At 55.1% G+C, this 13,913-nt stretch overlaps 2 protein-coding genes across 2 annotated transcripts in view; one reads left to right on the top strand and one right to left on the bottom strand.

Moving 5' to 3' along the window:
• PRR13 (proline rich 13) overlaps window positions 1–13,913 on the top strand; it is a 326,900-nt gene that overhangs the window by 150,063 nt on the left and 162,924 nt on the right. The window lies entirely within an intron of this gene.
• The window catches only part of AAAS (aladin WD repeat nucleoporin), an 82,442-nt gene that overhangs the window by 25,890 nt on the left and 42,639 nt on the right, over window positions 1–13,913 (bottom strand). The window lies entirely within an intron of this gene.

Raw genomic sequence — 13,913 nt, 5'->3', positions numbered from 1 at the left:
GTTTCTCGCCAAGGACCCAAGCATTCCTCTTGGGTTTCTGCCACACTAATGTCATCTCTTCACTGTACCACTTGGAGCCAGTGAAGTCAGCTGGAGTCTTTCCATTGAGTTCAGTGGGCCATTGGCCTGGGCCAATCCACAGCATGAGACACTACAGCATTGGCTTTGGTAACCCCAGCGATCAGCTTGGGCTCGGCAAAGAAAGAGGTTCATTAAAAGAGACATTCTCCAGATTAAAAAATTAATACAAATCATCTCTCGAGGGCAACATACGGGGAGTGTCTGTTAAATGGCTAGCTGGGTCCCAGCCCAGTGACCTTGGAGGCAATTGTTAGCATCAGTAAATGGAAAAAGCTGAGAGTAGAACTCACAACCTACTTCCCTAGGTCAAAGGAGAAGCAGCAGCAGCAGCAGCATATGATACTCTAGCTCTGTGCCTGGGAGCCTGCTAAGTGTTCAGAGATTTTTAGGAGCAAGCTCTGCTGAGAATGGGCAAATGGTGATTTTCAGAAGATTACAACTCAGCCAACTCTAGCAGTATTTTCCTGTGGACAACAAAAGGCACCTCTGTGACTACAGGACTATGCTCCTCCCAAATTTCAACATCCTGCTTCAAACTATGGTGGTGCTAATGCTCTTCAAAGAAACAGTAGGAAAAATTGCTTAACGTTGGGAAAACGGCCTATTATTTTCCTTAATTTCATTCTCAAATGGACCATTTTTTGCTGAAAATCTCCCAGAAACAGAAAATTCAGCCTGAGGTGGAGAGCAACCAAGGGGTAATTCAGCCCAAATTGTTTAAGTCTGGCAAAGTTATACCTGAAGACAGGGACTTATAATGGAAACGTGTTAGGTAACCTTAGCTCTAGGGTGTGCTATCAGCTCTGCCTATAATATCTATGGTTCCCAGACCCCGACCACCACTCAGTGCTTACCAACTAATCTACAAACAGCACACGTGGGTTGTTTTGCCTGCCATGGAGATGTGGATGCTTCTGAGATAAACCCACAACAGCTGTTTACCAGCATGCAGCACACAATAGTTTAGGACAGGCAGAGAAGAATTCCTTATCCGCCTGCAGGTGGAATTGGAATCCAGCTGCAGGGGAAAGATTAGGGAAGCAGGATATTATCTGAGCAGGGATTTAGCCAGACTACCAGGGTTAACATCCCTATTGACCAGTGGTTGGGGCACTAGCCTAGGACTTAGAAGCGCTGGGTTCACATCCCTGCTCCTCCACAGTGTTTATGTGTGGAGCATCTGTGTGTGTTAAACAGGGGGCCTGGGGCAAAGCTGGGGAGCAGCGGTGCTTGTACTCACCTCGCTGCGGTCCGGGTCTTCGGCGGCATTTCGGCAGCCGGGGGACCCTTCAGTCGCTCCTCGTCTTCAGCAGCACTGAAGGACCCCCTGCCGCCGAAATGCCGCCGAAGACCCGCAGCGACTGAAGGGCCCCCTGCCGCTGAAGACCTGGACCGCCGCTGGGCCAGGGCTCACGGGGCCCGGGGCCTGGGGCAAATTGCCCCACTTGCCCCCCCCTCCCTAGGCAGCCCTGGTGTTAGATTTCCATTGCGATCAAACGCCCATTGATTTCAACAGAAGTTTGGAGCCCAAATGCTGCTGAAGATCCAGGCCTTAGTTTCTACATATCTCAGTTCCCTAGTGAAGGTAATAGCTCTACCCTGTCGGGTGTTGAGAGGACAATTACATTAAAGATTGCGAGGTGCCCAGAAACTACGGTGATGGGCTCTGTGTAAGTGCTTTGGATGGATGAAAAGCGCTAGGCGAGATTGATTGACCGTGGTGGGTCAGGTCTTGCCCTGTACCCTCCACCTTTCTCTCCCCAGCAGCATTCCCAGTGCCTCTACCCACGCCAATCACTAGGGGTCAGGCTTGTATTGATGCTATAAATGGCCACGTGCAGCAGCTCTGTGCATCACTCCCTAGCTTGTGATATCCGCATCACATAAGCCATTGTCACAGGGGCTGCAGCCCCCTCTCCTGCATTCCCAGAAGGCTCCCTCCAGGGGGCCAGGGGGCAATCCAGAACATGCCTTGTCCCTCTACCCCCGGCAGGATCTGCCTGTTCTGGATAGAATAAGCAGGCATCATTCTCCAGACCCAAATTCGCTTAGGAAATGTATTCTGGTGCTGCCTGCAGGTGGTGCTCACACCTCGCCTCCTCTGACTTCCGTCCCCAAGATCAGCACTGTGCTCACTGTCCCAAGGCCAGCTGCAATGGAAGGGGTGGCTAGGTAACACAGCTGCCCCTGCAGCTGTCTGTCCCATGGCATGCTCAGTGCGGACACGGTACCGGGAAGGTGGGCGAGGTCTGGTCATCACAGCATTTGCAATGGGCAGCCCTCTGCATGAGAGAGAGTCCAATCCAGCCACCGGTTCTAGGCTGGTTCCTTCCTGATTCCAAGCTCAGGGGTCCATTGTGATCTGTAGCACTGCCCTCAGGGCTACCCAGTCTTGTGCTTCCCCGCTGTTTCCTATGGGGCTTGTTGGGAGTTCCTGGGTAATGCCCCCCACCCCCTCCTCCTTCAGCCCATCCTCATGCTGCTCATGACATGTGGCCAAAGTGTCCCATGCTGGGACTGCACTGGGGCAGAGAGCCGGTGGGACCTGCTCTGCCCCTAGCAGAGAGGCCTCCTGTACCAAGGGATCTAGGGTTAATGCCCTGCCCGACAGCCCGTTTGCTTTGGCATCCGCAACTCTGGATCTGGCCTGATAGGGTGTGAATGTGAGCTGGACCGTGAGGGCCAGATTCTGATCTGTGTCTCAGAGGAGGTGCAGCCCATTCTGGGGTGGGGGTGGAAGTGGCTTATGTCAGAGCACTGTGTGCTTTTGTCATGCCCCTGCTCAGCCTCTAAGGCCAGGAGCTAGGTTGGCAGAGCAGAGCTGGCTCAACGGCCAGCCATGGAGAACCCCACACACCGTAAGTCCCCTGCACTAGCAATCCACTTCTTGTGTATGTGGATGTGCATGTCATTGTCCTCTACTGGATGGAACAAACACAGCCCATCTGTGTGTCACGGCCCCCATTCTGCCAGCAGCTTGATGGAGATTCTCCTCTAGCTCAGGAAGGAAGAGACTCGAGCTTTGAGAGCAGGGGAATAGAGAGCTAACCCTGCAGTGAAGTTGGAGTGGGTGCAGAAGGCAGCAAATTGGCCACACAGAGTCCTGGCAACGAAGGATTTGTTACTGTCGTTTCACAACATTGCGACACCTCAACCGTGGCATTTTGGCTGCGGTGTCACAACATCACACTGCTGGGTCAATATCACATGACGCCCTTGCGCTGTGACACAGCCAGGTCTGGAGGTCGTTCCTAGCCCCAAGCACATCCTGCTAGTCAGGCTGATGGGTCCTGGGACCATCCCACCAAAATCAACCTCTCCTGGAAAGCATGCATCAAGTGGTCATCCTGGGGCTGCTCCCCACCCCCAACCCTTCTGTTGCCTCTGCCCCTGCAAAGGGCCTTCTCAGGGAGAGACTCCAGCCTGTTCCCTTGCCCCCTCTGCCAGCAGTTTCCCAAGGGCGTGCAGCAGGGCAGCAGGGCGGATAGGGAGGATTTCAGCCTTCCAAAGCCCCCGTGGCTATTGCAAACAGCTCCCCCTGCCCAGCCTGCCCGTCCCCACTCCCCCCCAACACACACACACAGTCCCCATTGAGAGCAGAGGAATTCCAGCCACCCGGCCTGCCTCATCCACAGACCAACCGGAGCAGCTCCCCGCCTTGACCCACAAGGGAAAACCACTTCACAGGAAGCCGCTTGGACTTTGTAGGGACCTCCCCCTCTCCCACCCCACCACATCCCGGCGGCTGTTCAGGCCCGTCTGTGGTTTGTATCAGGACCATGAAACGCACCAAAGCTGATGGTGGCTGCGACCTCCCTGAAAGCACTCGGCACCGTCCCCATGAAACGGGCGGCCGTGCTCAGAGAATTTAACAGGCTCCGGAGACCTGAATGTAGAGCCCAGCATCACTGGAGCTCGCTGGCTTCTGGAAAAAACTGGCTCACCTCAGCTTTCCAGCTCGGAGCTCCAGTCGTGAGCCTGGTCCCAGGTTTCTTTCGCCTTAGTCCGGTCCTTATAGAGTGTGTGTGTGTTTGGGGATGGCCGGTGGGGGGGAGAGAGGGAATTGTGCAAAGGGACAGAAGCCCTGCATTGTGGTGTTGTGGCCTACCCTGCATGCACACTTCCCAGAGGTCATGTTAGCCCCTGATGAGGGTGACTAGCCTACACCCCTGCTTGTGCGGGCCAGCTCATGCGACTAGCACCACGGGGGTTGTGTTAACAGCAACAACTGAGCTACAATGTGCAGCCACTTTGCAGGGAAGACAAGGCCGCTCTCTGAATGCAAGAGCACCTGGAGGGCCCAACCGAGATCAGAGTCAGGCACTGCATAGGCACAGAGCTAAATAGCCAGAAAGTGAGTGGGGAAACTGAGGCACAAAGCATAACTGTCACTTGCCCAAAGTCGCCCAGTAGGCCAGTAGCAGAATGGGGAATAGAACCCAGGTCTCCTGAGTCCCCAGCACTAGCCACTAGGTCACACTGCATCAACAAAGACTGCTGCACATCCAGCCTCTGCCCATCCACACTGTCACAATTCATAACCCATGTGGGGTTTCAGCCTCAGGCACTGCTGAGGGGAAGCTCACAGCACTGGGGTCCCCAGATGGGCACTGCTGTCAGGAAACACACAGCCAAGGACCCAGATGGGAGAAGCTCATGCTCCAGGATTCCTGCCCAGTGGACATTCTCTGGGCACTGCTGGATGGGGAAATTCACAAAATACACCCCCTTTCTCCTTCCCCACCCTCCTCCCCTGTCTCTTTAATTCATGCTGACTCTGGCTGATGTCACTCTCTCTCTCAGTGCATCTCCTGGGGAGCAGATAGCTGGGACCCCCTCCTCCGGCACATTAACCTTTTGCACATGTCCGAGGCAGTGGCTCTGAGCTCCCTCCCCTCTGTTTGTCCTGGCAGAGGGATTCCAATGGATGGGAGGCCTTTTTTTTATCTTTCAGCAAACCAAAAAAGCCCCAAACTGAGACGCCCAGAGATGAAAGGCCTGGCTGGAGCCCAAGGCACTGGGAAAAGCTGGCTACGCCTGGCACCCCCAGAGCCATGCAACCACCCACTGCCACCTGCTCAGCTCCGGAGGCCCCCAGCTACTGGGTGGGGGGAGGCTAAGGGAACCCCAGAGCCTCTTCTGTGTGCAGCTCTAGTCCTCTGTCAGCTCAGAGGGAGTGCTACAGGGGAGGCCAGTGGGTTTCCGGGAGGGGAGAGGTGTGGGGGTGTTTAGGGAAGGGGCGTGGGGGGGTGGGAATTAGCAGCTCAGCCTGCCAAGGGATTAGGTGTAATTTCCTCCCCGCTGGAAGGCACCCTGCACCTGCTCTCAGCTAGGCTAGGGACAATCCTGATGCCCTATTAACCCTTTTCAGGCATGGCCAAGAGGCCCCGAACCCGTGAGCATTTTGAGCTACAAGAGCTGGCCTGGGGAGGGAGTGAGAGCGGGACACCTCGCCCCCTCGTGTGTGATCACAGTGTGGGGTTCTTTGCCTGGTAGCTCTTCAGGACCAGAAGCGCCCCTTCTGCTCTGTCTGGAAAGCATTTAAGGTGATGTGGGGGAAGAGAGGCAGTATGGTGAAGTGGGTGGAGCTCGGGACTGGGACATAGGACACCGGGGTTCCATTCTCAGTCTGGGTGACCTTGAGCAAGTTACTGCCCCGTTCTGTGCCTCAGTTCTCCCCTCTCCCCCCGTCACTCTTTGTCTGTTCAGACTGTGAGCTCTCTGGAGCCGGGGCTGTCTGTGCAGCGCCTGGCACAGCGGGACCCTGATCTCAGATGCGATCGGACAGTGACACCAGAGCAAAACTCAGAGTAGTAATAATAATGGGGGTGCTACAGAAAATCAATCCAATTTGGTTGGGCCAGGGCAGAGCACCAGGCAAGCTGGAAGAAGGGAACAAGGCTCTGGGGCTGCTTTGGTGACCCCTGGGGTGGGGGGGTGTCCCAGTGGACTTGACACACGTCTATGCACAAACATCGGCAGGCACATGCATTGACACACGTGCACACACATCCCATGCATCTGCTCACACCCACACCCACAATCCTTGCACGCCCATGATCCAGCAGGGCCTCACTGGCTCCTGCTCCAGTTCCTGGCCTGCCACAAGGCAATGGAGGAAATTCCTCTGCATCTCCACTGCTGGGGCCAAACCCCACTCCTGCTTCAGATCACTCCAGATCATCCGGGCACCAGCCAGCCTGCTTCCTGCTGGGTAAGCCCTGGAAGGGGCGGGAGTGGGAGGGGCTGGCTCATCTAGACCATGGCCCCCCTGCCAGCCAAGGGGCAGCTTTTTCCAGTCACAGCTCACCTGAAGATCATGGAAGTTCATTGCAAGATGCAGCCCCCTGCCCTCCCCACACACACACCTTGGAAACCCGTCCCCTCATGCAAACTGCAGGATGAGGCTGCTGGAAGTTGACGCCCCCCCCTCCTCAGGGAAGGGAGAGGAAGACGGGGAGGGGCTTGGGCACCACAGAGACTCTGGGCTTCGGGGCCACGCCGGGCGCGTGGGTTGGCGTCGGCCAGAAGGAGAGCAGATGTGCTTACCCAGCTGTGCAGCTACTGTGCGCCTGACGGTGTGTGGTCCACCGAGGGCCTTCGCGTGCCCCAGGCTGGAGAGATTAACTCCGTGGGAGCCTTTCCTGGGTGGGGGGCAGTGCCCTCCTCCTCCCGCCCCCCCGCCAGATGCCCCACTCTGGGGCTTTCTTTCCCAGAGGAGTAGGAGAGACCGTTGGCAACGTAGCTGGGCAGCTTCCAGGCATCAGACCTTATAGCAAGGAGGCTGTGGGGAAGTGAGCCCAGCAGGTCCCCAGCTCTAGGGCAGTCAGGGCCCAGAGCTTTGCTGGGTGTAGGCGACTGCATTGTCAGTGCTGGAAGGAATCGCAAGGCTGTTTGTGTCTCCTGTTGCTTTGGGAGAGAGCAGGGGCAGGCACAGGGTGGGGCAGGCCCCCCCAGAGCAGGGTTGGGGGCAAGGTTGGGGAGGTCTCCCCAGGGCAGAGGTGGAGGGGTAGGGTGGGGGGTCTTCCCCCCCCAGGAAGGTGTGGGGGGTAGGGTGGGGGAGGTCTCCTCAGAGCAGGAGTGGAGGGAGGTTCCCCCCAGAGCAGGAGGAGAAGGGTAGGGTTGGAGGTCTCCCCAGACCTGGGGGGGGTGGGATGGGGGAGGTCTCCCCAGAGCAGGAGTGGAGGGGAGAGTTAGAGAGGTCCCCCCAGAGCAGGGGGAGAGGAGTAGGATTGGGGAGGTCTCCCCAGAGCAGAGGTGGAGGGGTGGGGGAGGTCCCCCCAGAGCAGGGGTGAGGGGTAGGGTGAAGGAGATCTCCCCAGGGCAGAGGTGGAGGGCAGGATGGGGAAAGTCTCCCCAGAGCAGGGGTGGAGGGGACAGTGGGGGAGGTCCCCCCCAGAACAGTGGTGGAGAGGACAGTGGGGGATGGCTCCCCAGAGCAGGGATGGGGGCGGTCTCCCCAGAGCAGGGGCGGAGGGGACAGTGGGGGAGGTCCCCCCCAGAGCAGTGGTGGAGAGAACAACGGGAGAGGGCTCCCCAGAGCAGTGGGGGAGGGGACAGTGGGGGAGGTCCCCCCCAGAACAGTGGTGGAGAGGACAGTGGGAGATGGCTCCCCAGAGGAGGGATGGGGGAGATCTCCCCAGAGGCAGACTGGCTGGCTGAGGTGTTCAGGTGTTAGTTGTGGATGCTCCTGTCACTGTGGTGCTCAGGGGACCCAGCAGTAGTTTCCGAGGAAATCTCTCCCTGATGCCACCCCCGGTGCACTCGGGGCCCGATTCAGGCAAGCACTTCAGCACATAAGTGGTCCCGTGGAAGGCAACATACTGTGACAGACCCAGGCCAGTGGGGTACAGGAGTCTGGTAGAGGGCAAATATACTGGTCAGTGGGTGAGTAGTTTTCTGTTCCCTGAGTGACCAGAGCAGGGGCTGCACTAGAGTAATCAGGAACCTGCTAGAACCAATTAAGGCAGCCAGGCTGATTAGAACACCTGCAGCCAATCAAGATGGGCTAATCAGGGCACCTGGGTTTAAAAAGGAGCTTACTCCAGTCAGGGAGGGGGGGGAGTCAGAGGAGAAAGGTGCAAGGAGCTGAGTGTGAGAGGCTGTGCTGCTGGAGGACAGGAGTACAAGTGTTATCAGACACCAGGAGGAAGGTCCTGTGGTGAGGATAAAGAAGGTGTTTGGAGGAGGCCATGGGGAAGTAGCCCAGGGAGTTGTAGCTGTCATGCAGCTGTTACAGGAGGCACTATAGACAGCTGCAATCCACAGGGCCCTGGGCTGGAACCTGGAGTAGAGGGCGGGCCCGGGTTCCCCCCAAACCTCCCAACTCCTGATCAGACACAGGAGAAGCTGACCCAGACTGTGGGGAAGATCACTGAGGTGAGCAAATCTGCCAAATAAGTGCAGGACCCACCAAGGTAGAGGAGGAACTTTGTCACAATACATATCTCCATGCATACTCACAGGTACACATGCATTGACATGTACACACACAAATGTGCACAGACACACAAGCACATGTACAAATGCACACACATGCATATATGCAAATGAACACCCACCCACACACAAATGTGTTCATACACAAATGCATGCACATGCTCACACATGAATGTATACAAATGCACACACATACAAATGGCTATGCATGCACACATACATGTACATATGGACATACACAACGGCACACTCACATTTCACCACCATGTCCCCAGGCCTGCTGTCAGACATGATGGCGGTAGCAACACCAGCCTCTTGTCTGTACTAGTGCTCTGCTGCCCACAAGAGGAGGTGCACGAGGGCTAGTGCAACAGTGGGAAACACAACCACAGAAACCACCTTTCACCTCCCTCAAAAGCAGTTTTAGCTGTGGGTTTACAACAGCCCCAGCTTCTCCCAGCAGGGGGTGCTCTAGAGAATGGGGCAGGAGCACTGGCAATGAGGGGAATTCCTGGCTACTCCAGTCCTGGCCTCTCAGCAGGGGGTGCTGTTACACCAGGGTTGAGTTTGCCCTAGCATTGCAATGTGGGGTCAGGACCCAGGGCAGCAGCGCTCAGTCAGGACAGGGGACGACTCAGCGAGGGCTCTCGGTCCCATTCCTAGGGGCTCCTTTGGGATCGGTCCGGCCAGCGTCTCACAAGCCAAGGAGTTAACGCCAGGGCCGTCTGGCGTGGCCGCAGTGTTGGCGGTAATCACCGTCCCTGCCGACGGGAGCCCGTCTCCCTACAAAGCCCCATTGTGCACTTGTGAGCTGCACAGAAGCCCTTTTGTTCCACAGGGGCTTGGAGCTTCGCTGGTGATGATTTCCCTAACAACAACTCAGGGGCTTTGTGATGGTTACTGCAGTCCTGGGGAAGGTGGAGAACGATTCCCTCCCTTCGCCCGCCCCACCACCACGCCCGCTTGGCCTCTCACTGACCTCTGGAGCCGGCTCTACTCCACCTCAGGTTCACCAGCAGGCAGAGCCTGGCATGGGGGAGACCCAGCAATGACACAGGAAGACCCTGGCACAGGGGAGGCAGAAGGGCCTCTGCCATTGAGATGCTCCCTGCCTCATTTTCCAGGTCCGTCAGCTGTGCACTCCACTGGGTCTGAGGTGCCCGGCTCGTCCCATCAGGGTTTGACACTCATCTCGTGTCAGGGGCCCATTGTGCCAGGTGCTGCACGGACACAGAGCAAGAGACAGTCCCTGCCCCCAAAAACTCAGTCTGAATAGATAAGGGATGGGAGGGAAAACTGAGGCACAAAAAGGCAGTTTGGCACCCACCTTGTGGGTGAGGTAGTGTGGGACAGCCGGGCCTGGAGTGGAATACAGAGCGCTCTAGCATGTGGCAAAATCCATGGTGTACAGAGCAGCCCCACAAGCTAGGGGGCACTGTGGGCTAGTGGGTAGAATACTGGCTGGCTCTGGACATGTGGGCTGTATTTCTGGCTCTGCTACTGACCTGCTGGGTGACCTTGGGCAAGTCATGTCCCTGCCTCAGGACTCAGTTTCCCTTCCCACTCCTTGTCTATTCAGACTGCAAGTTCTTTAGGGTGGGGACTGTCTCACTCTGTGTCTGTGCAGCACCTGGCACAATGGGGCCCTGAGCTTGGCTGGGGGCTCTAGGGGTTACTAAAGTCAGAAGATGACTAGCTGAGGGCGTTGGGGACCCCAGAATCCCAATATCTATACACCCCTAGCAGCTCTGACCTAGCTCCAAAGGTCTTGCCTAGGTTTGCTTTGAGCTCATGCAAATTTCAGCTCCCTGTGGATGTAGGAGCCCAGCCCCATTAGGGGCTGGTGTTACCCCCAGCACGTACCCTTCCCCCCGACTCAGAGCCAGACGCTGGGCAGCAGGGCATCTAACGATTTAGGTACCGTGTGGTGCATCAGGCCTGCAGCTGGCCTCCACAGGAACTGGTATCTCCTATCATTTCACTTCTTCTTAGGCACGGCCCTCTTAACCGTCACTGTTTTGGGTTTCGTCGGCTTCACCTTGGGCTTTACCGCTTTGGCTTTAGCCGGGTTCTTGGCTACCTGGTGCCGGGCACACACCTCAGCTTCCTGCACTACCAGGGAGCCACTGAGCAAATTCAGAGCCGTTAACATCTCATGGGTGGGCAGGTCTCTCGCTGTCCTCGGCCTCCTCCCTCTTGCTCTCATTCCATCCTTAGAGGTTTTTAAGGCCCGGCTTGACAAAGCCCTGGCTGGGATGATTTAGTTGGGGTTGGTCCTGCTTTGAGCAGGGGGTTAGACTAGATGACCTCCTGGGGTGTCTTCCAACCCTGATATTCTATGATTCTATCATGATTCTATAGTCTCCCCATTCCTTACTTTCCTTCTTGCAGAGGGTGACTTTTCCTCTTGGTGATTTCAGGGGTGGGGGGAGGAAAATATTTCATTTGTTTGGTTTATTTACCTGCCTTGTACCCTGTGGGGCTGGGGGTGGGGTTCCTGCCTGGATGTCTTTCTGGAAGATCCTTAGTCAGAGCCACGTTAATGGCTCAATACAGGAGGAAGTGAGAGAAATTCTCTGGCTGGTGTTAGGAGGTCAGACAAGAGGACTTAATGAATCCTTCTGCCCTTAAAATTGATGAGTCAGTGAATGATCTCAGGTGTATCAAGCTGGGAAGGAACCCATCTCTAAGACATGTGCCATTGGCAACAGTGGTCGGAGACGTAATCTTGTTTCTCATTTGCAGCCTGTGCTACAGGGCCGTTAGGGAGCACACAGACTGTGCTGAAATATTGCTAGCCTGCAAAGGAGAGGACAGGTGGCCTGGGGGATCTATCTAGGTGCCTACGTGGACCTTGTCACTGTAGTATCTGAGCGTCTCATGCATTTCACAGCCCTTTGTGAAGGAGGAAAATATTAGCCCCATGTTAGAGAAGGGGAAAATAGAGACAGCATGGTCTACTGGCTAGTGCACTGCGCTGAGCCTCAGGAAACCTGCGTTCTATTCTTAATTCCACCAATGGCCCGCTGGGTGAGCTTGCAAGTCATGTCTGTCTTCCTGCCTCAGTTTCCCCATCTGTAAAATGGCACCGGCACTAAGAACTTTGGGATCTGAAGTGCTGAGCGCTGGATGAGAGCTAGGCACTATCATGAAGTGATGGCCCAGGATCAGTGGCAGAGCTGGGAATGCAGGCCAGGTCCACCAAGTCCCGCTCGGCTGCCCTGGAGCGAAGCTTCTCAGCAGGGCAGCACCTTTAGTCAAACTGAAAAAAGCCCTTCATGAACAGCCCTTATGTTGACTGTGAAAAATGTGCCAGTGATGCCGCTGTGTGTTTGAGAGGCAGAGGACACGTGACCTTTCAGGGCAGGGGAATAGGAGAGTGAAGTTTTCTTCGCTTTCTGTTGCATTTTGCAGCTCAGTGGAACTCGAAAGCCACGTCTCTCTCACCGACAGATGTCGGTCCATTAAAAGAGATTCTCACCCACCTTCTCTCTCCTAGATTGCATGGAGATTTTTAATGCCTGGTGACCCATCCCACACATGTGCCCCACCCCCTCCCAGCTTCGTGAGATATGCCATCCTAGCACACCCTCCCTAGCCTCAAAGATATGGATAAAGCACAGGAGTGGGAGTCAGGAGAAATAGGTTCAACTCCCACCTCTACCACAGACTCCTTGTGTGTCCATGAGAGCTGGGTGCTTACATACCTTTGAGCACCTGGGCCTCAGATCCCCACCCGTTAAATTGAAATGACAATACTTCCTTTCTTCCCCCACGCCTTTTTTTGTCTGCCTTGTCTCCAGAACCGAATCTGTCCCTCCCAATGTGTTTGTACAGCTCCCCACACAACGGAGCCCACCTGATTATTGGCTAATGAATCCTATAAGCTCATTTCAGACACGGTCTTCTCTAGCTCACTCTTTCCCGCCCGCCAGAGACGCTGGATCTTTTAACAAAGTCACGATCGCAAGGATCCAACGTAGCTCATCTTTTATTACTTAAATTAAAACCAACAAAACCAAAATCCAAACAATTCCATTCCAAATCAGACGGCGGTGAGGAGCATTGTGGGAGGTGAGGGGTGAGGTTTAAAGACACCGTCTTTTTCCCTCTGATGCCAGTGGTGTCGACATCTGCTTATGTGACGGCTCCCACCTTGGGCACAGGCACCAGGGATAGAACTGGGGATTGAAAAGCATCAGCATCCCTAGCTGGGGCTGTAACAAACTCTGTGGAGTGGGCGCGGCTGCGCATCTGTGATATACCCTCTCCAGTCGGTTACACTTAGAGCAAAGCTGATTTTTGCCCCATATATTTTTTGCTTGGGGGCAGGCATGGGGGAAGTGTGTTAAAAGTTGAAGGGGGTTGAAATCAGGGAAGCTACTGCAACTGACACCAGCTAAGTCTTTGGTCCACCATGTTACCCTACATGGAGAGAATTAACAGATGCTTGGAGTGTTCAGCTGAATGCTTCTGTCAGCTACCTGCTGTCATCCACTCCGTCCCTGACTCTGTGTGTGTTTGTGTGTATGCACAAGCACATAAGTGTGTGCGTGTGTGTCTGAGCAAGTGTGCATATGTGGGCGTGGTGAGTGTCACTTAGCTGAAAAGGGGCACATCATTTTCATCCTCCGAACCCCAATGGCTGGTTCCCTCTGGCTCCCATGTCTCCTAGGGGGGACAGGAAGAGAGATGCACGTCTCACACCGCTCCCCAATTAACAGTCACACATGTGGAGCCCTCCTCACTACCTGTGAGCCCCAATGACGAACCAATCCCTGTTGAGAATCCCCCAGGCTTTTGCCAGAGAACCCCCTTCAAATGAAGCGATGCTCGTTAATTAAACGCCTCCTCAATTAGCACACAGAGACGTCCCCGCCATTAACAGAGGCGCCCTTCCTTTAGGGTGACCTGCAAGGGGGAAAAATGGGCTCCTGCCCCTTTATGATGGATGAGGCCAGAAAAGCTTTAAAAAAACAAAAAAGAAATGTTTTCTGCTTGTTTTTTACATTAAAAAAAATCATCATCATCATTACTATTATTGGTATGAGGTAGCACCCATAGGCCCAGGCAGAACTGCAGCCCCATTGTGCAGGGCGCTGCCCAGCTACAAAGCAAAAGCTAATCCCTGTCCTAACGTGTTTACAGTCTGGAGTTGTCAGGTGAGGCAGTGGGAGCAAACACCCTAACTAGTTTTAAGATGGTGCTTAATTCGTGTATGAAGGGGTTTATCTGCCAGGATTGCTTGTGAAAATAGGAGACTGGACTTGATGACCTAGGAGGTCCGTTTCAGTCCTACCTCCCTAATTCAGGTCCTGTCTAGGCTGGAAGACTCTATGGTGACTGGAGAGCTAGTGAAACAGTGACATCACAAGAGCTGAGCAATTAAATAG

Source organism: Gopherus flavomarginatus, chromosome 16 (assembly GCF_025201925.1).
Source record: "Gopherus flavomarginatus isolate rGopFla2 chromosome 16, rGopFla2.mat.asm, whole genome shotgun sequence".
Lineage (NCBI taxonomy): Eukaryota > Metazoa > Chordata > Testudines > Testudinidae > Gopherus > Gopherus flavomarginatus.
Note: the sequence above shows the minus strand (reverse complement) of the source record. Positions and strands in the feature narration are given on the sequence as shown.